This window comes from Myiozetetes cayanensis, unplaced genomic scaffold (genome assembly GCF_022539395.1).
Source record: "Myiozetetes cayanensis isolate MyiCay16 unplaced genomic scaffold, myiCay2020 scf21, whole genome shotgun sequence".
NCBI classification, from domain to species: Eukaryota; Metazoa; Chordata; class Aves; order Passeriformes; family Tyrannidae; genus Myiozetetes; species Myiozetetes cayanensis.
In genome coordinates, this window is record NW_026087423.1 from 11642004 (window position 1) to 11668518 (window position 26515).

The 26515-nt window shown below is 48.3% G+C and overlaps 1 protein-coding gene across 1 annotated transcript in view; it reads left to right on the forward strand.

The window, feature by feature from the left end:
• The first annotated feature begins 1292 nt into the window (after positions 1–1292).
• MMP17 (matrix metallopeptidase 17) overlaps positions 1293–26515 on the forward strand; it is an 82087-nt gene continuing 56864 nt past the window's right edge. Inside the window, exon 1 of the mRNA XM_050318692.1 lies at positions 1293–1311. The gene's annotated coding sequence lies outside the window, so the exon portion shown is untranslated. The remainder of the gene's footprint in view (positions 1312–26515) is intronic.

Genomic DNA, 26515 nt, shown 5'->3' on the forward strand with positions numbered 1-26515 from the left:
AAATGTCTGTGTTATAGCTTAAGTTCTAATGTGTATTCATTACAGTTTTTATCTGGGCACAATTTAGCCTAGCATTGTAAATCTTATTAGCTGCTGGCTTTAATTGTCAGGATTTGTACAAAGATGTTGCTGTTTCGCTAATTAAAGTCTGTCCAAGTGCACAGCATCAGGCCTTGGGCTCTTCTGCTAATTGCACTGAGCTTTCTACCTGTTAGTTTGTTTGGATAAATATTATCAAAAGGTTTTGATAATTAACAACTGTTCATGAAATGTGCTTGTCATCTGTCACCGCCCTCTCAGATTGCATGTTTCCAGACCAGGAGGCTGAAGTGTTGTTCCCTATAACAGCGTGTTAATGTGCCAAGCAGGGCAACTGAAAGAGAGGAAAAAGGAAGATTTTGGTGCTCTAGAAGTAAGGCAGAGCTCAGGTGTGGTCAGAGCACTGGGCTGGCACTGGGTGGGAGCACGTTCAGGTCTCAGCTCTCCAGAGTCTCCTTACGTGATGTTGTACAGATCGCTTCGGTTCTCCGTAAGAAAAATCGAGGTAATTTTAGTTCTTTGCTTTGTTCAGCGGTGTGGAACCATGGGCTTAAGGGCAGTGTGTTGTTTCAGAGACCTTTGAGCATAGCTCAGAGGTGACAAGAAAGAAAAGCTGAAAATGAGCCCAAGAGGGGGAGCAGAGTGCGATGCTCAGGTGTAATGGATGGTTGCAGATTGCTGCTCTTGACTCTGAGCCCATATATTTGTTTTACTGTGCAATGAGGCTAAAATCTTCTGGAGACCATGCTGCAATGCAGGTAAGCAATCCTACACTGAGGGGTCTGTACCCCTGCTCTGTGAGCACCATGCTGTGTGTGCACAGTGTTTGATAAATGCACTTCCCGTAGGGCACAGATGGACTGAGCTTTCCTCGTGCCAGAGATGCTGTGTGAGACTTTTCTAAGTTTTTAAACTGTTTTTTTCCCCCCCTTCTCTATAGCTTAGAGCTTACTCAATTTTCAACTGTATCCTACCATTAAAACTGGCTTTGGAGTTAATTTTAAATAGATTAAATTCTTGACTGTTGAAATCCGAACAGTAAATGCACGTAATCTGGTGTAGCAGTTTTCTTTGGCTCTGCATCTTAAATACCTTCAAATAGATAAGCAAACAGTTTGTACTTTTGTTTAAGAAAACAAGCTCGGTGATGATGTACGAAGAAACTTCTCCTGCCTGGTTCCTTCTGATGTGTGTGCCTTTTCTTCTTCCCAGCAGCAAGAGCGCTGAAGGCTTTCCTGACGGATGGGTTCATTCAGGACATCTTGGAGGTAGGTAAGGAAGATAACTATTGACTTAACAGATGATGGTGGTTGATGTGAACCGAAAAGATGAATGCATAGCTAAAAATGACATCTCAGATCTTGAAACATGATGCTTTCTGGGCTGTAAATAGTGTCTGTTTAATACCAAAAAAAAAAAGTGAAGCTGAAGCTTAGTGATCATTCTTTCTTCAGCAGCGATCGGTCTGTGCTGGGATATTTTTATAATCCTACCTATTGATCTTCTGAAGAGCTGTTGTGCTTGAAATAATTATTTCAAAGAAAGATGGAAGAAAAAGCAAGATCATCTTCGCACAAGAGCTTTTTTTCATCGCCTAAATATATTCACTGTAGAAACATCTCCCTCAAAAGAGGTGAAGATCGTTCCCAGCATCCCGGGCTGCTGTTTTTCTGCTCCCATCTGCCAGAAGTTTTGCAGCTGGCACAATTCATTAATTCTGTTCAATCTGTGTTCTCTCAGACCAGCAATGAATTTGATAATCAGCGTGCTGGGTTTTAAACAGAAGGTTTTCTTTTTTACTCTGAGCTGCTCACTGAGTATTGACGTGCAGCGCAGCAGCTTTTTCCAGGGCTTGCTCTGGAGGGACACAGCAGCATATGGATGCTGTGATGGAATCTCCATCTCCTTGGTAGGAAACTGCTTAGTGCTGGTTGGTAGTGGAGCATATTAACATCCAGAGAGCTGATACTGGGAGGGCCTGGCCCTCAGCAGTGATGGAAGGAGACGGTGCTGTGCTTGAGAGAGACACTTGTTGAGCAATGAATTTGAGTGGCCCAGCTCAGGTCTTGGCTACATGGCTGGAGTTTTGCTGATCAAACAGCACTAAGAAGGAGCCAGTTCTATCATCTTCTTAAAGGGAAAACCCCACACTTGCCAAGATGGCCCAGGGTATCAGAACAGACTGGGAAAGAGACTGAGGAGGGAAGAATTTGTAACAGGGAACACAGACCAGGGTGCAGGGATGAGGAAAAGTCACAGGGGCAGTGGGAATGATCAGTAATAGGGAAAACTGAGAAGTCCAAAGAGAGAAGAGCACATGCCAGGGAAAACCTGTATAAGCTTGCACAGATGCAAGTGTGGATAGGTATTAACAGGGAAATACAGGCATTTATGACCATCTCCATAGCACTTTATACCATTGTTGCATATACTTCAAAAGCATGCTGCCTACCTGTTCTTACTCTTCTGAAAATTACCATTCTCTGGCAAAAGCTCCTTATACATAATTCATGTAAGTACAGGATTCTGTGCTTATTTCACTCTTGCAAATCATCCCGGAGTACTCCGGGGAGATCCGTTTATCAGGTTCCAAAGCAAAGCTTTGTTTTTCCCCCCCTCTCCTCCTTGGCAAAAAGCTCTCAGTGGGTGCTGGTGTTCAGAACCTGACGTGCTCAGGACCCCACGGTGCCACCTTCCTGTCAGCTTCCCGTGAGTGACGAACGGCTGCCGCCTTCATCTCTGCACGTGTGCGATGTCAGCAGCTGATTTGGTGACCCCCCCGTCCCCTTTCAGTGTGTCCCTGTAGAACTGAGGCAACACACACGGTTTTTCCTGGAGAGAGAACAGATGGGTGACTGAGTGGAGAAATCCACCCACTCCCTTGGCTGTCCTGTGCTAGTGTTGCTGTAGCTGCTGCTGAACTGAGGTTCCAGCTCAAGAGATTTTGTAAATACCTCGGGCAAAGTGACCTCTCTGACCAGTCCCTGTTTGCAAAAAGGTGAGTTGGGACTCCTGTCCCGTGGCCTCAGCTCAAAGGACCGTGGTGGGTTGACCCTGGCCAGTAGCAGAGTGAATTCTTTCTGTTGCTGGCTGTTGAGCTGTGTGTCATGTTTCCACTTTAGAATCACAAATAATTAGTTAAATATACCCAAGGAAACCCTAATTCCTACAAGCTCACTGAATACATTCCCTCAAAATTGGCTAGATTGGAGCATTTTCTGTTCAGCCTTTGCCAATCCCCTCTGGCAGTGGTGGAGATCTGTTTTGCTGAACACAAGGACCTCTGAGACAGGTAAAACATGACCTTTATGCTGCTGGAGCATGTCCTGTCGCCTCAACACACTGGCAGTGTCTGCACAGGGGAGAAGGGAGCTGGGGATGAAATACAAGAAGTTTTTGATCATATAAATGACTTCTTTCTTCTACCCCCCCCCGCCCCATGCACTGAAACACCTGTAAAAGTGCCTTACCTTCTGCTAAAAATAAATACAGCAGCAGCCTCTAACACCCAGTTATCTCAGACTGGCAGGAACAGTTATGATTAAGGTTTAAGGCAGCCTTCAAACAGGCATCTGAAAATATGTCCAAGCTGCAAACATTGGCAGAAGTAGGGTAGAAGGGAATGTGGATGGCAGTCATTGACTGGAGAGGTGCACGGGATAATAAAAGAGGTGTTCGTAGATGGGAGGTAAAAAACAGGGATGTGGGAAGAGCACAGCCTGTCAAGTAGCTGTTGGTGGAAGAAGAAAAGTGGGAAGCTGTGTTTTGAGTGGAGCTGTTTGGAGGAGTGGTCCAAGGCCACCAGCACTTGGGCAGGAGAACTGGCACGGCTGGCTGTGAGAGTGGGTTTGCCTGCTCTTGTGAAGGGAGAGCAGAGAGCAGGGTGGTTTATGGAGAAAAATCATTTTCCAAATGTATTTTTGTTCTCTTCTGGAGCAAAACCAGAACCTTTCTTGCAGTCCTTGTGCTGTGCTGCCCTGGGCTCCATCCTGGGATGGAGCGCTGTGCTGTGCCTGCCAGGGCTGGGTCCCACAGTGAAGCTCGAACTGCTTGGTGTAATTAATACACATTTGATCAGGGAAGGGCTGGCAGGGTGCTAAAAGTTTTCATCTGACAGGCAATAAACCCACCCTGAGCAGAGCTGGGGCTCCTAAACCTCCTTTGCTGCCATCCCTGCCCACAGCAGCCCCCGTGGACAGTCTACCAAGGCACAAATGGTTTGGTGTTGTCAAAAGTGCCCCAGGCAGTCCTTGCAGTCCTTCCCACAAAGTGCCCTGAAACCCTGAGTTCTGTCTGTCTGCATCCAAGAGCCAAGAACTCTAGAAATTTAGTATTATTCCCCTCCCAGAAATCCCTCTGCTCTCTCAGTGCCAGTTTGCACTGGTTCAAACCTCCTCCAAACACCCCCCCAGGTTCTGGCTGAGCAGGTGGAAAGACAAAACCTGTGCCCCTCTGGGTGCCTGCAGTGACCTGGCACATTCCTGGCTGCTGGAGGCAACCCATTAACCCTGTTAATGACACTTCCTTTTCTTGTGAAGGAAATGACACCCTCCAGAACTCGAGGGATTCACTGCAATTGCCAACAGGCTTTCCTGAGCACCGAAACACTTCGAGAGCGGCAGCCGGGTAGCGGTGTGGATGCTGTCCCTGCCAGGCTCGGAGCTCTTGCTCCCCACTGACAGCCCTCCCAGAGCAGAGCTCCCAGCTCCTTCTCTGCAGGTGTTTTGCAGCAGGAACAGTTGGGTTTCTTTTCTGCATTCCGAGATTTTGGATGTATGGGAGAGACTTGGGCAAGGGGCGGTGATGCTCGAAGGGGACTCTGCTGCTTGTGCCAGCAGCCAGAGCTGAGTTAAGGGACTTGATGTGGCAAGAGGATGAGGACACAGTCACTGTGCAGTCTGGCCCAGTATGTGAGGGCAGGGAGGGGGACTTTGGTGGTGCCTCATGGACTGTCCTTCAGAAATGCAGCGTTTGCCTCTGGGAATGACGCACTCGCCCGGCTGAGCCGGGAGTGCTCGCAGTGAATTAGGCTGTATAATTTCAGGTTGCCTTTGAGCCAAAAGAAAGTTTTGGGAGATTCATTCTTTATTTATTGATGTGTTTTCTTTTGCTTCAGAGAAGGAAATTTCCCGCAAGAGGGGAAGAAAAAGAATAAACCACTTTCCATCTTGTCTGTAAAAAGTGCCTCAGGATTTTTATGAATTCTTTGGTACAGATTGCCAACAAAGTTAATTGGAAGACTGGACAAAAACCCAGATTATTTTTTTGCGTTACACGAATTCTTGCCTGTGCTTTGCCTAAGAGCACTCAGTGCCTGCAATACTGAATGTGTCCATGGGCAGAATGAAAATGGATTGCAAAAAAAAAAAGCAACAAAACCCAACCTGGAATTGCTCAAAGTAATTCTTGCATTATACCTCTTTGGCTTAAGGCTGACAGTACCTCAGATGCCCAAAAACGACGACACAGCCCTTGTTTGTCTGATAAAGCAAATTGGAGCAGTAAGTGAAGAGAAGCTTTTGTTGTGCCCTCAGCCCCAGCTGGCACTGAACGTGCCTGATGTTTTGTGCTTCCCTTTGGCTAATTGGGGTGGCCTTTCCTGGGGCTGGGGATCTGTTCTGCACCAGCAAAGGGAAGCCCTGGGGCCTTTCAGAGCCTCCCTTGCCTGTCTGTGTCCTCATCTCCTCAGAGCAGAGCGGTGAATTCACGAAACACCTCTACTGGGAGACCACTGGCTCTTCTCCTGGTCTGGCTCTCGCAGCAGTGGAAGAAGCAATGATCCATGCTGAGAACAAACAGGAGGGAACAGCTTTCCACATGCTTTACTGCATGGGAATGGCAGTGGCACAGCAGCTCTTATCACTCACCGGGGGCACAGGGGCTGCTCCGGGCGGGAGCGCCGCCGAGGTGAGACCTGCTCCATTATTCTCAATAAGAGGTGTGCAGAGCATAAACAGGACGGTATCTTCAGCATGAGCAGCAAAACAATGCTGGATTCACTGCTGTGCAGTGCCCTGCTTTGCTTGCAGCAGCTCTGGGTGTGTGTGCCCCTGTAACAGCTGTCCCCAACAATTAACAAGTGCCCCCGACCCGCTCCCACCGCGGCCTGAGAGCTGCGGGTACGGCCGTGAATCGGCCTCGCTCCTCGGGCTCCTTCCTGGGCTCAGCACAAGGCTTGTGCCATTGATGTCACCCTTTGTCAGACAGCTTCCACACCAATAAGCAAAAATAACTCCTGTCTCCTGCCTGCTGCCTGATTAGGCTCAGGATTCTCTCTTGGTAGCTGCGTTCTGCATTCCCTACGGGATGGTCTGGTCTGAGTTGAGCCCTTTCACAGCTGTTTTTGTACTGGTGAATACCATCATATCCAGGTTGTTTTGGGGCTGGATGTTACCCTTATATCCCAGTCACATTCCTGAATGGCAGCCAAGGTTCTCTGCCTGGTAAAGAAAATATATAGCAGCAAGTTTTATGGCTTACTGAGCCTACAGATAGAATGCAAGGTGGAAAGTCTTTCTTAAGGCACGTTCATTTTCATCAGAATGAACTGCATTTTAAAATAAAAAGGTTATCCGTTTTCCATATGTGCTGGAGAGCACAGAGAATCAGAGAATCATAGTACAGGGACAGGATTAATGCTCAGCTGCTTTTTGTCTCGCATGAAATACCCAGGAGATGGGGAGTGGAAGGAGCCGAGTGGTGACTGAGTGAGTGTGTGGTGCTGGTGCAGTGAAGTCAGTTGTGTCAGTGGTTTTTGAGCACGACTGGAGCCATCAGCCAGGGAAGGGGAAAGGGAAGGAATGTGGGTCTGGTTCTGCCCCTGGAGACGCTGCCCTGAGCCCTACAGTGATGTGTGGGGGGAGAGGGAGCCAGGGGGACTGGCAGAGCCTGCCAGCACAGCACCTTTAGAGCGTGGGGACACTCCTGCCCAGGGGCTGGAGGCCTCGTGGTGGGGAGTGAACCAACCTGGATCCCTGGTTTTGAGGAGAGCAGATATCAGTGTCCTCTGTTATGGATCTGCTCCATCACCACTGGGCTCATGGATCTGACAGCTTGGCCTGGACTGTACATGCCACGTGAGCTGAAGTGCCTCGTTTGACATTAGCACAGGTTGATTTTTGGAATAACTTCTGCCAGGCCTTTATCATCCGCTGCTGATTGCTGATATTCACCTCCCTTAGACCCAAGCGAGGTGCAAGAGCCTGGTAATCCTTTTCTCTCAGCACATTAGTGTAAAGCCTCATGAATCTCTATTAAATTTGAGGGAGAACATGAAGATAGTTTGCAGCTGCCTTGTTGATTTTATATTTCCTCTCATTGCAGCGCCTCGCCATGAAGCTGAGAATTAAATGGCTAATAAGGCATCTACTCCAAGTAGGAGCCTCAAGATTGTGACAAAAACAGCTTACATCAGGGTTTGGGTTATTGGTTTTTCTTGCCATCATATAATCATGTTATTAAAATCTTTAGGGACACCTGATTAGAGGTAGTGACTGTCAAAGGCAGCTGAGCTGGCAGAGCAGAGAAGTAGGAGGAATGTCCTGGTCTTAGCTGGGTGCTGCAGCTCTGCCTGGAGATGATGGGGTTGCTCTGAGCCCCAAGTGCCTGTGCAATGGGGTCTTGAGTGGGATGTGTCTGTCTCAGGAGGAGAGCTGAACAGGCACTTTGGAGAGCAGAAGATGCACTGTGTTGGGTTGGGTGCGTATAATTGATACAATTTTTTATTTTATTTTTTTAAAATATATTAAAAAATATATTGTCAGGCCTGTTATTTTCATGTTAACTTGAACTCCAAGTTCATACTAATTCAATTAATTAAAGCTGTATCTTGATGGAATGGGTCTTATCCATCGTGACTCTGGCCTTCAGTGCTGTGATTAGCAATCCCTGAAGATCAGTTATGTTTTCAGTTGTGCTGGGCATTGCTTCTGTTGTTTCCAGTTAGAAAGTGTTGCAGAGGTTAATGGGAATTTGTTGTAGGCCATTTGTGAAGATGAGGTGCAGGTTCTGATGCACTGAACTGCCATTACAGGCTGAGTGGAGCTCGACCCGTGGCTTCCAGAACTGCAGACGCTTTGGCTTCCCATGTTAAAAAATCAACACTGGCAGTGGAATAATGATCATCCCATGCATGAAGCAGGGCTGGTTGTGGTGGCCTTGTACAAAAACCTGTCTGCTGGGGACTTGTGAACTTGGATGTTCCTTGTGGTGTTCGGTTCTTTCTTCCCAGCGCCTCGGCTGTGGTACCCAGAGCAGAGATGTCCCTGGAGCTCCCGCTGCTGCACAGGGCACGCAGACCAAAGTACTTCACGGTCATTCCGGTGATTAAACCTTCATTAAAGTTCACCTTTGCCATCTTCAGCTCCTACGTGTTTCAGTACAGTTATAATTAACTTTTAAATGAAGACTTATCTCTAATAAGCAACTGTGTTTGCTGGGTCTTTGGCTGCGCTGGAATCAAATCGGAGCATATGGATGTTTTCAGTCTTTGCTTTCCCACCTCCTCCGGCTTAACGGGCAGGCTCATCTCGAGTGCAGTGTCACCAATTTCAGGGATTAATTAGCCCCACATTTTGTGGTATAGTTAAAATACCGTGAAGGAAAAAAAAGCTCTGCAAGAGATTTTCTGCTCTGCTCTAAACCTCTAGCGCTGCGTGAATGAGAGAGGCACGTTTGTACCAGCAGAGACAATTTTGACAGTTCCTGATGGATTGGTGTGATTTGGCACTTCTTTCCCTTCTTTCTGTTTTTTTTTTTTTTCTTCTTCCCTGCAGATGAAAATTCACTGTTAAAATTGGAATTTGCTGTGTTAGAAATCATTCCAATGCACGGCCTTAGCCCCTGCTTTTGAATTTCTCACATGAACATCGAGAGGAGGAGGCTGATGGTGACTGATTTTGGGGAGGACTTTCCTTCTTTCTGTGTCCTGCAGAAGGGGTCAATCAACTGCCAGTACTGTGCAAGCTGCTTTTGGTGGATTTTTTAACCCTGGATGTCCCAGGTTTAACCATGTGAACATTTATCCATGTTTCTCACACTGCTGTTAACTGCACCATACCAGTGGTTGCCTCTCTCTTAGTCAAGTCTTCGTGCTGTGGTTGTGTCCCTGGTGATGGAGACAAGTCCCACATCTTCCAAGACAGGTAGTCACTTCCCTTCCATTTTAAACATCTAATTCTCCCCTCAACAAGGTTGGTCTTCACCCTTTCCCCTTTGCTCCCATCAAGTTAGTGTTAAACACCTTCCATGTCTTGTCCCTTTTGGTTTTAACATGCTCAGATTAACAATGACCATGTTCAGTGAGTAGGAAAGAATATATATATTCCACTTGACTTTGCTAGTGCTGTTCAGGTCAGTGGGAAGAAATTTCTCTGGTGATAAAGGGAAAGGCCATTTAAAAATAAAGCTGTGACAGCCTGTGCTGATAGCACATGAACTGAAAGGATGAGTTCATTTGGGGAATGTTACCTCCCCTCCTAAAATACTTCACTGCCCGTTTCTAGTCCCAGCAGGTACATGTTTGGCCCCAGCCAGTCTCGAAGAACAGGGTGATGTTGGTGGCCAAGATGGAGAGTCATGGAGAGGTTGATGGCTGGTCAGGCTCTAAAGCTCAGGAGAACCCAGTTTGCAGCTCTGCCACCAAACCCTGGCTGATACCTCAGTTTGGGGGAGTCTTTCCTGTGGTTTGCAGGCAGGGAGCACGTGGATTAGGGGAACATGAGGCTCCCACAGCTGATCCTGCTGTGTGGGCAGCCAGGCCAGGTCTAGGGCTGCAAAGATCACCTCTGATGGGGCACAGAGTGGAGCTGCTTTGCCCTGGTAAAGGATGTAGCTTGTTCTTCCAGTGTCATAAAGACAGGTGACAGATGATCTCCTCCCAGACTTTGGGATCCCTTCCCCTCTGCTCACTGTAGACATTTCTCTCCTTCCTCTTCCCCTCCCACCCTTACATTTTTATGGGGTAGGATGTTAACTTATGGAGTAGGAAATCATGAGGTGGGCAGACCTGGGGCAGCAATTCCAGGACCCATGAAGGGCTGGAAGTATTGCAATGCTGTCTGCTGGTCTGATGGGAACAGCATTGATCCTGACAGCATCAGGTGAGGGGAAAGAACAGAGTGAGGCATGAAATCCATGTCAGGTACTGCCAAGGGCCAGAGATGGGGCTGGCTTGGGCTGGGACAAAATGCTCTGTGACTGTCTGGGGGGTTATAATCAGGATCCCTCTGCTGTGCAGCATCCCTGTCATCTGCCCTCAGGTGTGCTGGGGAAGGGAGGCACGACTCCACTCCCCTCCATACCACAGGAACAAGGGTAGAATGCAGCTCAGGAGCCCTTCCCAGCGGCTCCAGGCTCGGGAGAGCAGCGGGATGCTGCAGTCTGCTGTCCTGCCCAGTTCGCTCCAGCTCTGCAAAGTGGGCGGCTGCTGCAGCTCGGGGGCTTTGTGGCAGCTTGGAAAGGTCAAGAGGAAACCTCTCAGCTCTGTGTCTGCTTTGCTTGTCAATACCTGGGCTGGCAGGGCTGCTCTGCAGCACAGGGGCCACTGTGTCACTCCCAGGGTGATGCCCTGGCTGTGTGTGGGATCAGCGTTGCTTTTCGACACGGCAGAGGCTGAAATCCTCTGTTAAGAGCTACAAACCCCAGCTCTTAAAGCCCAGACTGGCACCCCAAATCCCTACAAGGCCCACAGAGCAAGGCACTAGAAGAACCTCCAACACAACTGACAGTTAAGCTCCCCTTTGACCTCCCTACCAGTGCTCCAGTTTATCTCAGTCATTTCCCACAGCTCCACATCTGTTGTTCTCACAGGGAGCAGAGATGTCCCAGTACCTGGAGAATGCTCAGGATAACTGAGGCTACAAGAAGATACTTCAGCCTGGAACCAGCTCAGGGGCCTGGAGTGGTCACACAATTAAATGGGACTTGCACCTTAAGCACCTGAAAGTCTTCTCAAACAGAACCTGCTCGTGAAGGATCTGCAATTTCTGTTGAAATCCCTGAGTTTAGCCCTTAAACTTTTGGGTATCGGCCTGACGTGCCCACTCTGAGAACGTCTCAACAACATGTCACACACCATCTTTACTTACTGCATTACAATGGCATTCAACGGGATTTAAATTAGCTCCAGCACTCTAATCGTGTTGCTTTTATAACAGCAGCGAGATAACTCCCAGGCGTTGGTTATGTAGCCTCTGAGGGAAGGAGATTTCAGATGTGTTCAGCAGAAATGCACCGTGTGAGCCATGGTTATAATTTCATTAACAGGATGCTACTCGGCTCCTACTGGGAGTCGGAGGAGATTAGCATTATAATGGGGGATCAGGCGCCTTTCCCTGCGTTCGCACCACTCTGCAGCCTGCAGGAGGATGAGCTGTCGGAAGATGTGATCCTCAGACCTCTAGCCCGGTATTTGAACCGAACCTGAGGCTTCTCTGAGCAGGCTGAGCTCTACACAGCCCCTGCCTGGGGGAGGCAGTGCTGCCGTCGGCTGGGGGTTGGGACATTTGCCGGTGTCCTTTGCAGCGGGACCCGCCGGGCTGTGGCATCCCGTGCTCGGGGAAGGGCTGCTCCATCCTTGGGAACCTCCTCCAGTGATGGTCCTGGCAGCCAGGGCTCGTTTGGGTAGGACAGTGGGATGCTGCATGGGAGGGGAGGAGCCCAGTACCAGTGTGATGTGCCTGCCACCCCTCACTTCCCTGGCACTGTCTCATGGCAGGATTTTGTTCCACAATGCCTGAGGCACGGTCCTTGCAGGACAAACCTTCCCAAGGCACTCAGACGTGCTCCAGCTGCATTGGGGCATCTTACAGAGCCAAGAAGCCTCCATTTACTGCCCAGGCACCTCCAGGACCCTGGAAACCTTCAGGTCACCTCCAGCCAGCCCTTCCCCAAGCGTGGGCACTGTCTGCAGTGTCCAGCTCTGGGAACAGGCAGGTGGGTATCCACCAGTGGAAGCCCTGGATGTTTGCCAAGGGAGACTCACAAGTCCTGACATTCAACTCCCTGCCCGCTCTGCAGACAGGGAAATGCAGCCCCAGCACGCCAGAGCTGTACAGGGCTGACATTTCCAAGAGCCCTGAATGCCCCTTGCTCAGATTATTGTGCTGTCCCTGGCTGTGAACCCTGTGCCAAGCACTCACAGTGGGCATCCTGTGGGAAACCCAAACCTTGCATCAGTGCCACTGACCCTGCAGGTGGGAAAGACGTGCAGAGCCCGTGCTCAGCAGCCACGTCCCAGCCCTGCCACCAGCCTGGGGATACTGGGAACAGCAGTGGGAAGAACAGGCATAGATGTGTCCTCAATCAGAACTGCACCAGAACTGGCACACACCCCATCAACAGCGATTTCCATGGGTGCATTTAACCTTGGTGTCACAGCAGTGACAGGCACCGACCACGCAGCCACAGGCAGGGAGCAGGCAGGAGCTTTCCAGGAGTTCTCAAGCAGTTCCTGAGCATTTTTAGAGGAGATTCCCAGTCCTGGTGCCAGCTGTGCCCGTGTCTGCACACATGTAACCCCTGTGGGAGCAGCAGGACCCCAGGAGGGGACAGGGACACTCGAGAGTGACAGCAGGCCCAGGGCACGAGGCTCTCTGTGCTACTTTTCCTTTTGCTTTTTTAAGTGCTCCAAGTTTAAACAAAGTTTCTCTGGGATTTCTTCTGGAACTCCACTGTTTCTCCATTGCTGTGGCACCGTCTCAAGCCCTTTCATGTGCAGAAGGCCCCGAGGCAGTTGGTTTTGCTGAGCAGATTTCTCACCTTATCACTTACTCCCATGGTTCATTTTCCTCAGCTCCTCTTCTGCATTTCAGCTCGAAACACGAGATTTAACTCAACCTGTCAGTGCCAGGATGAGACCCAGCAGGTTCACCCCAGCTGGGGACTCCCACTCAGGGCTATTCCCCCAGGAAGGAGCTGGCCCAGCCCTGCACCAACTGGAAAACCAGGGCTGAGATGTCCCCAGAGGCATTTTCTCTCTTCCAGCAGTGCTGGGCATGATGTGGTGGTTGAATTCTCCTATGCAGGGAGAATATGTCCCAGGGAGGTTCAGGTTTTGGCCCTGTGTGAGCTGCTCAGCCACACTCATGAGCAGGAGCCTCATATTTTTAAATAATGAAACTGTACATTTGTGGTAGAAAACTCCAAGTAGGTCAAACCCTTTTTTTTTTTTTTTTTTGAATTACCAGATCAAAGCATGTTAAAAATCAGAAGGGAAAAAAAATTGATGCCCTTTAACATCTACATAAAGATGTCAGCAGTTTTGTTGAAGTGCAGTGTGGGTCTCCTAACGCTCTGCAGGTGTAAGACTCTTCTTTAGCCACAGCTGCTGGTCTGCATAGCTGGGAGCCATAGATTTGTAAGGTCTGGCATGTCTGATTGCTTAATAGGTAGAAGCTGGGGCTGGGAGGCAGCTGGGGGAGGGCAATGAAGCCCAGCTGCTTGGGGGCAGAGGGAAAAGCCCCTGAGAATTCCCAGTTAATGGCTGAGAGTAAGCTGGGTGCCTGATGCTCTCCCTTGGAGATGTGAGATGAGCGTGTCTAAGGAAAATGGTACAGGTAAGAAAGACTAAACTTGTGTGTTTTGTAATTTTTTCAGTTGTAACAAGTGTTAAGGTGTGGTGGGAGAGGGGAAAAGTGATCTGGGAGTGCAGTTGGTAAGAGACCAGAAAGTGAAGTGGCTCTGCTTTCTCGGTGTGGAATTTTTCCTTACTGGTTATGTAGAGTCGTCCTTTATAGGCAACTCTTGAAGGCAATGACTGATGTTTAAAAAAAAAACCTAAACTTTTTTTGCAAAAGAAGTTCCTCAAGTATCTGACTCTCTCAGATAAGAGAAAGCCCTTAAACTGGTTTTGAACAGTTCAGGCAGCGTGCTGGGTTTCTGCGCTGTTGTGTTGTTGTCACTCGGTTCTTTCTGGGGCTGCTCACTGGCTGCTGTGGTGGTGACCCACCTGACTGCTGCTCCTTCCCTGGAACACTCCAGAGCAGTGGAACCTCTTCCCCTGCAGGGGTCTGTGGTGCTTGAAGGGAGAAGTGTCCTGTTTGGGAAGGGAGCAGAGTTGTGTGGGCTGAGGTCACGGTGCCGCAGCTCTGCTCGAGCGAAGGGGTGCCCGGGTGCTGAGAAAAGTTGCAAAACCCTCAATATTTTACCCCAACCGCCTCATTCTGTTCTGATAAACAAGAAAAAAGTCCTGTCAGGGCAGTTTTTCTGCAGCTGGGTGGCCGGGGAACTGCTGCTGTGTGTGTGGGACACGCTGCCACCCTGGCACTGCCCCGGAGCAGACAGTAGTGTGTCCCATCACCAGCCTGGTATTTGCTGGGGTATTTTTGGCTGCCTTAGGGCTGCAGGCTGCTGGGAGATGCTGAGGGGGGAAGCCTGGCTGGGCTCTGTGCTGCAGGCTCCGGGAGAGCCCTGCTGGGAGCTGCAGAACAGCGGGAAGCCTCTTCAGGCTATTCCCTGTGCAGAGCTGAACAAGGGCTGAGTGATGCTTTTGCTGTGTTTCTGTGCAATTTATGTACATAAATGTTCTATAAAGCAGTGGGGCTGCTTCCCTTCTCCTGGTTACTGGTGCCAATAAAAGGAGATTTCTCTCTGCTACCTTTGGAAAAAATCCCAGCGCTTCTATGACAGCAAAACTTTTCTGTCTCCTCAACTGTGGCTGGAAAGTTATCCTGAGGGCTGTGAGGATAAGGAAGATCTTGTGGTGGGAGGGAGAGGAAACAGGAGAACACCCACCAAGAGCAGCAGTGGAAAAGCACTGTAGTTATGGGTGGAGAGCAGCACCCTGGCAGGGACAAGCTGCCCTGGGATGGGGGATGTTCCTGTGCCCCCTGGCTGAGTGGCTGTGGCCATGGAGATGTGGAGGCTGGTGGGGTGCAGTGCCCTGACACATCCCAACCACCGACGTGGGTGAGCAGTGGGAGGCGCTGTAAATCTGTGGTGGTGTAAATCTGTGAGCAAGGAGCTGCTGTTTGGCTCCTGGCTCTCATAAAGTGCACACAGCTGCCTTGGGGCCTCACTTGTGGAGTTTAAACACTGCCAGGCTCTCAAGAGGCACTGCAATGAGCTGGTTTACAGATTTTCTCCTTTTTATGGCTTCTACAAGCATTGAAGCTGCATCTCCCTCTCCTTCTGGTCGCTGTCTGGGGAGAGGCTCTGCTTTTCCTTTGGCTCCATCTCCCCCACAAGAGCATCCCCCACCCTGGGCATGCAGTGTTGGGACTGACACCAAACAGCCAGGATGCAGCAGAGCAGATTGGAGGCGTGCAGGGCATCATTCCCAAGCCCCTGGGAGCTCCCTGGCTCAGGTGGGCACCAGGAGACCTGGAAATCAGCTGGTCTGGTGTATCCAGACAAGCCATCTTTGCTAGGGGGTGATTTAAGAGGGACGAGGGGACAATGATGGTCCATGGTTGGTATTTTGGGTAAACTGGAGGTTTTGGTGCTACAGAGCTCAATTTACCAACCCTGCACTGCCTGAGGAGGCCAGCACTGGTGCTGGTGTCAGCTCCCAGTGTGGGCTAATTGCTGTGACTGTGGGTGTGGTAACTGCTCTGCTGCTGTATAAAACAGCACTTCATGTCAGCTGCTCCTCTAAAGCCTCCCCAGGGCTCCAGTGATCCTCCTGCTTCTTATTTCGCTCCACAGTGGAAATATCCTTGCTCTTTTAGTTGGCTGCAGTCAGTCACTTGGGTTTATGGCCCATTTGGGAAGGTGAGTGCCTTCTCCCAGCTCTCCTCTTTAACCTCCCTTTAATCTCTCTGCTGATGGCACATTCAGCAGCTCTTCCCACTGCCCATCGGCAATTACTGATGGAATTATATATCTGTAACTACAACCTTTTGAAATAAATGGCTCTATTGTAACTGTTAAATCTTCGCGGCTGTCCTTTAGAAATCAGAGTGAAGGAAAAGTGTTTTGTTTTGGCAAGACAATTTAAAAGGAGGTGGAAACGTGATTTATTATCTTAATTTCTCTACTTATTGTGGATGGTGGGTTGTTTGGGGTTTTTTTGCTAGTTTCTACAAATAAAATACTATCTTATTCCCTGTAGATGTAATGCTGTGCTTTTCTCCCTCTAAGGGACCACTTGCCTCTCTTGACACCAAAGGGGTCTTTTCTGCCTTTAAAGTCTCTGCAGCAGCCCCTGTGATCCTCAGCTCTTGAAGCAAATATCAGAGCGAAACAGGCAGGACATGGCTAAGTTTGAGAATATTTTTCTGTGTTCTGAAGTATGTGTCCTTAGGCATATCTCTGGAGCAGGAGTTGTGATGGTGTGATGAATTTCAAATCAGCCCTCCACAGGTCTCCCATTTTCCAAATAGGTTTTATTTTTGAAGCCTAAGGAAATAGTCTATTTTTTTTTCCATAGGAGAAGCTTGTCAGAGAGATACAATAGCTTTTGCACATTTAGCATCTGTGCAGAGCAAAGGATGTGAGAGATAAATGTCAGGAGACTTTATTTAGTCAAGAACTGGTACCTGAGATGTTCCTGATCCTGTAAGAAATGTATTAAGATCAGTGAAACATCCTGGGCACCAGCAAATACTGATTTGCACTAACTATATTCTGATTTCTACTTCTTGGGTGTTTCCCCTTTCTCTCAGTTAGGAACAGCATCTGAGAGCACAGGGCTGATGATCCTGGTGAAGCACCAGCCCTGTGCTCCTCTTTGGAGTCACCCAAGTCTCATGGACCAGCAAACCTCATGGCAAGGGGGCCCTGGGCTGGTTGTATATGTCAGGCTTCTTTTGGCGAATCTTCTTGATTTTTTTTTTTTTAATTATTTATTCCTTCTACTTTTCTCCCATCTCTGTTCTCACCCTTCTTTACTTGTCCCTTAACTGTAGCTGCCCTTGGTGCAGGAGCAACCAGGGGGCTCCTGGCTGGTGACCTCTGATGCCATGCAGGGTCTTGGCAGAACGGGCTCATCCCAAATGTCCTGCCTTGCCCCACCATCCTGAGCAGATCCCCCCAGGGGATGTCCCTGCCCCCGTGCCCTCTGCCCTCTGAGCATCATTCCAGGAGGGGCGAGACAGAGCCCTGTCACTGCCTGGGTGACTGCAAAGTGCCACTAACACAGCTACAAACACGGGGGAGCTCCTGTGCTGAGCCAGCAGTCTTGCACTAAATTAAATTACGTGTAGGACTAAGCCTGATTGTAGCAGACAGCAGTTAGTGTGACTTCACCGTCAGGAGACAGCTTGTCCTGGGCAGGGAAAGTTGCTCCTGCCCCCTGGGAGAAGAGTTGTGTTCAACTGAGAGCTCCTGAGGGGTGGCTCTGGTGGGATGAGGGGCTGCATCTGGGGCAGTGTGCTTTGCTGTGGGGCAGGAGGTATTCCCTGGAAGGACCAGGACCAGGGTATTCCTTGGAAGCCACTGGATCTGGGATCCTGGACCTTTGCTGTATCATCCTCAGGGAGCCTCTGAGAGACACAGACAAGGGTGCTGCTGGCTGTGCCCAGTCTCACATGGCACCTGCTCACCCACCTCTGCCCCTTCTCAGGACAAAGCAGGGACAATAATGAGCAGAGCAGGGCAGTTTTGAGCCTTCTGCCCGCTGGATTCTCTTCTGACTGCTCAGATGTGATGAATTCAGGTCTGAATCACTCAGCAGAGAGGCTTTAGAACCCCCAAACTCAATTGACTGAGGATTTGCAGGCACTAGACCTTAGTCTCCTCGTTCAAGCTTTAATAACATAGGGAATTAGTGATAAAGTATTGGATGATTTAAAAATAATAAAACGTTTCTCTAGTGAAGCTTTAAAAAAAAAGGTTTTTGATTGTGCTTTGATTAATCACAGAGAGAGGCTGTGTATAAACCATCCCTCTGGACACCTCAGTGCTATCAGCACCATAATGAAAGTTTGGTTTATGTAACAGCTTGTAGTGTATATGATGCACTTTAGTCTGCATTGTGGACACAGAGATGAGCTGTGCTGTGATTGCCAGGAGCTGTGGTAATCTGTTATTCTGAGGGGGTAAATAAGAGCTTTTCTGTAAAACAGGGTGACTTTTCAGTAAGACCTTTAATAGAGCAGCGAGATTTTGTGCCATGTATACCTGGGCATCATTGCAAACAGGGAGATTTACTGGTAGCTTCGAGCCAGAAGGTTCATGAGCAATTTATTTCTAAAGCACTGTGCTAACGCATGTGTTTGTTCTTGGGGAAACCATTCAGGGTTTGGGGTTTTTTTTTTTTTACTCTTGTCCAGGCCTGATGCTGTTCTGCTGCTGCAGCTTCAGCTTCTAATGCAACATGACATCACTAGCTGCTCAGGATCCACGGGGTAGAGAGGAGTCATTAAAGTTGAATCCTGAGAAATAATTAAGTTCCCAGCATTACTCCACAAGTGATGCTGCTGTTTATCTCACATGGCTCTGACACACAGCAGCACAATCCTCCCAGACCAAGTGGGGCTTTGGTTCCTTGCATTCATCAGTCCAGAGGAGAGAAAAGCAAGAGCAGGATGTTCCTCCAGGGACCAGGCTTTGACTTCCCAGTAGTGAAGCCTTCCCCTTCCAGCAGAAGCTGCTTACTTTCAGCCTTGATGTAAACTGGCGTGGATGAGAACAGCTGCAAAAAAAGCAAAATGAGTTTTGCCACTGAGAACAGGTTTCATAGCAAGGATCTGCCCTATTTAACTGATGTTCTGCCTTCAGGATTCAAGCAGGGAGGATTGATCAAGGGAAGGAAACTTTTCCTTTGGTGAGAGGTGCAGGGTTTTCCTGTTGGGGCATTAGCAGGGAGGCTGAGCAGCACTGGCAGCTGTCCTCAGGTTGTGCTTAGCTCTGCTAAGGGCCACGTTTAGTTCTGTGGGTGGTGTATTTCAAAGAGATGAATTGTTTATAGCAAGGAAAAAAAAAAAAAAAAAAAGCCCTGAATTTGCAATGCTGGCTCCAAAATGTCCCTGGGTTTTGCTGATGTCTCAGAACAGGTTCTGTGGTTGCCAGCTGGGCTTTGTAACCAGCTGGGCTGGGGAAAACTCCTGGACATGTAATTTGGTAAGTGTTCAGCTCTGAATCCAAACCTGTGGCTCAAACACGTCTTAAGGGTTATTTGCTTACTGAAGAAAAAGTTGAATTTGGAAATTCAGGCTCCTAAATCCCATTATGTAGGGGAAGCAGCTTGGAGTGATCTGTGTGAGTGCAGCAGTGGCTTTAGGCTAATGGCTGATTTTCCTCACCTTTTGAACTTGTTTGTGAAGATCTTAAGGCAGGAAGATCAAGGTCAGATGGGGAGCACGAGAAATGAAATGTAAAACAAGATTAGGAAGACCATGAGGAGACTGTTCTTCATCCTCCTGCACCAGCCATGCCCCAGCTGGTCCTGAGAGCCTCTTGGTCTGGTGGTGGGGACCCCACAGGCAATGGGGTTAAATACTTCACTATTTTTACAGTTTTCCATAGGATTTTCTCACGTTTTCTATTTTAATCTCCTTTCTGCTTGTCCCATCTTCATGAATGGTTTCTTTCCTGCCCTTTTCTGGTCATGTTTTCCCTAGGAAAGCTGCTGGGTAGGCTCAGTCTGAAGTCCTTTCCCATAAAACATCTGAATGCTTTTTGTTGCTGGGTTGTTGGACACCAGGTAATCCTCACCTCTCTAGAAGAGAGATTCATAGAACTGGAAGGTGAAGGACACCAGGATTTATCCAGAGTTCAGACCCAGGGCTCTTGGCACCTTAAATAGCCATTGCCCTCCAAGAGTAGCAAGCCAGGGATGAGGGGAGAAAACTGAACTCAGTGGGGAGCAGGGTATAGTCAAAACCCACTGATCAGGGATTTCACTCAACTGGCAGGATGTCCACAAGAAGGGCTGGGCAGAGGAAGAATTTGGGGGTGAAGCAGGAAGAGCAGAGCAAGGACCCAAGGTCAGGGGTGAGCTGTTTGCAGGTGGAGGGTCCAAAAGCACAGCAGGCAGCTGAGGGCTGTTATCCCATCACCCCTGGCTCTGTGATGGAAAGCATTGCAGTAGGAGCTTTACTGACCTTGCCAGCAAAATCCCCCAGGTGTCTGGAAAGGCTGTCAATCAACATGTCAATGTTGAAGGAAGATGTATGGCTACCTTTAATTGAAGAGATGCTCTGCCATCACTACAGTGTGTATCTGTCTCTGTGGTGTACAGTGTATGTGTGCACATGACAGATTGCTGGCCTTTGATATAGGCCACAGAATTTGCTGCCTTCCTGACTGACAAAAAGCACAAACATGTATTAAAGCCTTATAAAAGCAGGTCAAAGGGCTTGTGGTTTTCCCTGGCCAAAGGACAGTCTGTTTGCATCTAAGTAGTGTTAAAATTACTACTGTTTTCCACTGGAAAATTCCATCAAGTGCTACTCTATAGCTTTTAAATTTTTTGTTTGTTTGTTCTTGCTAAACTTCTTTTATTTTTTTTCTTTTTTTAGTGAAGTGACTATGTTCTGCTTCTCATTAATTAACCTCTGAACTTCTTGTCGTTGCTTAAACGAGGCATCAACATCTTTTCATGTACTGTTATTAAAAAGCAATGGGAACAAGGGTGGGAATGCTGCTAGTGAAGAGAAAATCACACTCTGGTTTGCTTTAACATGGCAGTCTGGCCCTTCCTTCTGCCTGACTTGTTATTACAAGATCTTGGTGGAGGCTCTGCTATATTGGGGCTGCTGCAGAAGAGCTAAGCCCGGGGAACACGAGCTTCTTTTGTATTGTTTTATAATTCATGGGTGTTAATGCCTCAAACACTGCTCTGTGAGAAGTACAGGATGCAGCAGGGAGGCAGGAGTGGCCAGAGTTGTGCTAGATGGTGTGTGCTGGTGGCTGCTTGGTGGCAATGTGGCCTTGAGCGGGGTCTTTGGGTGTTGGAGCCATCCCTGGTGTCACTGCATGACTGAGATGACCTCATGTGAGGTGCCTTCCCCTTGGAACAAAGAGCTTACCCAGGAGAAGATGGAAAACGAGGAGTGTCTGCAAGCGAGGGAGAGGAAGGAAATTGCAAAATAATATCACCCAACTTCTTGGAGAGCAGTTGTACTGGAAAAAAATATACTGGGATGGACTGATGGTGTCCTGATCTTATAGGGTGTATTTAATGGGCAAAGGGAGGATGGCTTGGCTGCCTTGGGTTTTCTCAGAAGGAAAAATAGCCAGGCAGAAGGGGCAGCATAGAAGGAAGTGTGAGCATCGTTGTTTAAGAGCCCAGCAGAGGAAGGGAGAGGTGGATTTCAAGGCCAGGTGGAGGAAGGAGCCGATTTCTTGGTGCTAAATGAGCAATAAAAGACAAAGCAGGGCTGCCTGTGAAAATCTTTGAAATAAAGAGGAGCCATTTGTGTTTGATCTGATAGAAAGAATTCCACAGAGAGAGCTGCTCAAGAGGAGTGCTGAGAGATGGTCAGAGTGTTAAGCTTGGAAAAAGACCTCTGGAACAGGATTTGCTACAGGTACCTGCAGGAATGTGGTTGGCAGGGGGATAAAAGGTGTTTCCAGCAGAGAAGCAGGCTGGGGAGAGCTGCAGCTGTGGGGGAAGCCAGGAGGGCTGTGTTTTTCAGGTGTTATGTGAGAGAAATCTGCGAGATTTAGACCTGAGAGTAAGTTAGAGAGGACTGAGCTTTGTTGTTAGTGGACTCCAGTGGGATGATAGTTAGTGCTGGCTCAGCCTGTGGAGCTGGAGCTGGCAGATGGACATCCATGAGATGCTTGAGGTCCTCTGTGCCAGTGTGTGATTAAGCAGAGAAGAAGAGTCCTGTGGCCAAGAGCACTGTGAGCATCTCTGCAGCATCTCTCTGCTCCAGAGCCCTGGCCTGCAGGAAAATATTGATTTCCTCACCCCTTCCAACTTTGGTTTCCATCCTTTATTTTTAAGCTATGAAAAAATGTCAGTAGGTGGATTTTTTTTTTTTTTAAATTGGTATCCTCCCAAGTCATCTGCAAATGCCCTGATCCACTTTGGTTTTAACCGTGGAAAAGGGAAATTTCTAAACTTCCCATGAGTAATACTTAACATGTGTGTAACTAGGTGTCTATACCACTGGTCTTGGAAAAATAATTGCTTTTTTTTTTTTTTTCATCATTATTGGTCACCCATCAGTCCTAAGAGTAGGCAAGCAAACAAATAGTTTCTGGATGGCATTAATTACGAGTGAGCAAATTATATTCCGGTGACCAATTTTATGGAGTCTTTTTTTTTTTTTTCCCCCCCATGGCTACCAAAACTTCTAGAAAACAGCAGGACAATACCACAAATGTCCTCATTCTCAGACTTAGCAGCATGAATTGATTCACCCTTGGGCTCAGGGAGAAGTCGGTGTGTGCCAGATCCCCCGGGAATGCCGCGTGTGCCGTCGGAGCGGCTGCTCCTGGTGAGGGGCCACGGCAGCCCGAGCCCCCCTGCTCTGCAGCACTGCAATTCCTGTCTCCCTGCCTGATAGGGCAGAAAAAAATCTCCTTTCTGAACCAAAATACGAGCACTTGCAGTGATGTAACAGGGCAGGAGAAGTTGTGGAGTATCCAGTGATAAGAACTGCTGCGTATTTAATGCCAGGGATATTCTCAGTACAGCTGTGTAATTGGGAAATTAAATCTTCTGCATGTTGTCACACATGCTAATTGTGCTAAAGACAGCGAGGGGGAAAAATCTTCATCTTGCACTTAGCATATATAGTTAGAAGGTAATGACATTTTTTAATTCATGCTCACCATCCCGGTGCACAAAGGGGAAAATAATTTAAGTGCGTGCATTTGGAACAAAAATAAATTGTGTGTTTGTTTACGGTTTTTTTTCCAAACACTGACAATTACAGGCAGATCAGGGGGAAATGTGGACTTGCAAATCAGCTTCACCAGCATTTCTTGTTGAGCATAAAAAGTTTTGTGCTAAAACAGACTGTAGGTATCACCATAAATAGCTCTCTGCTCCTTCCGATTTGCTTGCTCTTACTTACAGCTGCTTACAGTTATCCCTGTTTTGTTGTTGTGCAAAGCAAATATTTTGGCTGAAACGTGTTGAAATGCTGTTTTAACTGAGTCATTCATTTGCAATAAATGAAGCATAAAGAATGCATTTTGAAAGCTACACTTAACAGAATTAAAATCATCACGCTGCTCCTTCCTTAAATAAATTCTATTCAGCAGCTCGCCTGGGTAATGGATGGCGTGAAAACTCCATCTACCCTGGCTTGGTTCTTATGACATGAGCGCAGAGTTAAACCTGTGCCATCGAGGTGGGTTTTTTTTTATTGACTGAAAAGGGAAGAGAGAAAAAATATTCACAGTTGGGTTTGTTCTAACCAGGTTCTTCTTATTGCCCAGCTCTGCTCTCTGTAGCTGTAAGGAGCTGATGGCATCCATACAATCTGCCTTGTTATTCTGGGCACCTTCCCAGGGAGAGCTGCTCTTTTATTACATTCATTTGGTTAGAGTGAAGTCAGTGTGACTACTCATATGCTTAAATTTGAGTATATATCCTATATATATATATACACACATAAACATAGGGTTTAAAGCTTCTCTGATATTTCTTTGGGTCTTAATGATCAAGCAGTGCTTTGTTGGAGGAGGAAGTCTCATGCTATGAAATTAAACTATGAGAGAATCTCTCCCTGCTGCTTGTGCATGGCACGGTTGTAGATTCTTTTGGTATTGTAATTGGTGACTTGCTTTGATTAATGTATAGAAATCTATCTTGTCTCTTGTAAGTGCTTTATAAATATGTTGGAAATTGCAGTGAACATGGTAAGGGTATGAACAAAGCATCTGTTCATCCAGTGTAAGTAACCACCCACAATGCAGGTCCTTGTGGGTCAAGACTGGCTCTGAGGTGCCAGCACAGCACAGGTGCTCATAACTAACACCTGGGCTGATGGTGAGACAGGGCAGGTACTGACAGCTGCAGAGGCCAGAGGCTGGGAAATCCAGTGGGATTTGGCCACTTAAAACTGAGGTTTCTGTGGGATAGGTTGCTTGATTTCTTTGAAAACCTCAACCTGATTTGCAAAACTGCTCAGTTCCTACCTGTGGCTCTGCTCCAGTCCCAGCCAGAGGAAGGATCACAGCCCTGGATCACAGCCCACACCAGAGCAGTTGGGATGTGAGCAGGGATCCTCAGCTGAGATGCTTCACTGAGCAGAACCAAGGAGGCTGCCCATCCAACCAGGGATGTTACCAGGATAGATGGTGCTGGACACGGCTTGGGGCCATCTCTCCATCTGTTCCACCAAAAGCCAATCTACCCCATCAGGAGGAAAGCCCTTCCTACTATGCTGGAGGCAGGAGGCTGTGTAAAGGGCAGCTCCTCAGTGGGAGGGTGGGGTTGGCAGCTTGGGTCGAGTCTGCTGCAGTGAAATGTCTTACAAATACCCCAGACTCTGCAATTACAACCTGTACCTGTGTGTAATACGTGCATGTGAGAAACAGCTGTGGGGAAAGGATTCTCTTGCAATTTGCAAATTTAGTCTATTCCACATTTGGTGAAAATGGGTATTTAATGCCACAGGAAGCAATCTGAAAGGATTAAAGCACTTTTGACATGGAGCAGCATCTTCCATTTGCCCTGCTGTCAATCTGCTTAAAACACCTGCTCTGACAGAAACTGTGAAGATCTTTGTCCCTAATGTGCTGCTGTGAGAGGATGACCTATGAGGGGAACATTAAATGGTAGCGTGTGCACTAAAATCTTGACCCCTTGAAGTTAAGAGCAAAACTCTTTCAGCTGGAGTGGGCTCAAATCTTTATCTTTGCTCCAACAGCTCACAGGCTGCCCATGATGAACCTTTATCCTTCATTGACCACTTCTGAAAAATGGGATTAAAGGTCAGTGTGGAGCGTGCAGCATCTTCCCGAAATGCAAGGAAGGCAGCTGAGGTAACCTTGCTGCTGCAGGATGATGTGACCAGCGTGGGAGAGGGGGCACTATGGATGTGGGGTAGGACCAAGCCCTGGAACTCCAGGTCTGCCCAGCACAGGGACAAGGCTGGCGTGCAAACTGTGCCACGCAGAGCGACAGAGGCTTTTTTGTGTGTCTATGTGTGTGCTGAGCAGTTCTCAGAGAGCCCAAAATCTCTAGAAAGCATTTCCAGGTGCTGCTGAAGCATTTGCCAGTGATAACCTCAAGCCCATGACATGTCAGTGAACTTGGGCTGGAAGTTTTCACCCTGTCGGTGCTGCCACCACAGAAGCTGCTCACCCTGAGGGCTGCAGGTTTGTCCCAAACTCTGTGTTTTTGAGACACTGCTGCCCACTCCTCCCAGCCCTGTGTGCCTGTGCTCCCTCTGCCTTCCTCAGAGGGTGGCTCTGATCTGCCCACAGTCATGTCAACCGTCAGGAGAAATGATCCCTAATAAGAAGAGATTCTGGAACTGCTTAGCAGGAAATTACTACGTGTGATGTTGCTAAGCAATGTCAGGCTGGCCTGACTGCCCAGAATAACGCTTCTCTGTTGGAAAACCCGGAAAAGGTTGAGGGGTGGTGGGTGGGTGGCTGCTGATTCCTGCTCAGAGCAGTGGAGTCTGGAATACAGCAAATAACAGTCCTTGTCTCGTGGGGCCTGGTGTGGCACTTACTGAAAGGGAGAAAGAGCTCTCCCCTGAGGGCAGTGGCAGCTGCAGGATGGACGGGACAAGGCGGGAGCAGCAGGAGATGCACAGAGGTGGAGTTGAGTCCTGCAGAGGGGAGGGGGTGTACAGAGAGGGGGAACCACCCCCAGAGACAGGGACTTACAGCTGGGCACAGGAAGAGAGTGCCCTTTGGAAACCCCCTCCCTGCACCTGTGGAACCAGAGCTTGGGTTGTGCTGGTCTGTTTAAGAAGCTGGACTTGACTTTAGTATGGAGCAAAGCCCTCAACATAACAGCTCTTGAGCTACAACGGGTAGCTCTAGTTGGTGAGGCTCTGAGCCCTGTAATCCTGTGGTTTTCCCCCCTCATTTCTCTGGTGTTGGAGCAGTAAATTCAGTCCAGCTCACAGGGACACAGGGTAGTGCAAACTTGTTCGTGGGAAGTGAGGTCTCTCTGTTAATTCCCTTTAAGCAATTTCTTTTGGACAAAGATTTCTTCTTTCTTCCTCCACTGCTTTGCTCTGGTCCTGTCTGATATTAAATATCTCCAGGAGCAGCTACGGTTCGTTGCCAAATTCATCTATTTGTGCAGACGATGTCATATCAATGTCCATTACAGTTTTGCCTCAGCGCCACCTCGAAGCAACTTTTTATCTCTGCCAATTCTTCGTTATTTCTACTCCTTATTTATATAAAAACAGAAACTGTAAATGCATTTAAAAAACAAACAAACAAACACCCCAACCAAAACCTACAAACCCCACTATTTTAAAAATCTTTTGCAAAGCTGTTGAGTGTATTAACGTGCCAATAGGAACTGGAGAAGGCAGATGCTGAGTAGGAAGTACATGTTCCTCCTGCACTGGCAGGAGCTGGAGCTGTCAGGGTGTCCCCTGCCATCTGGCCTGTCGGAGCATGTGGCAGATTCACAGCTCTCCGGGGAGGACGCGCTGCA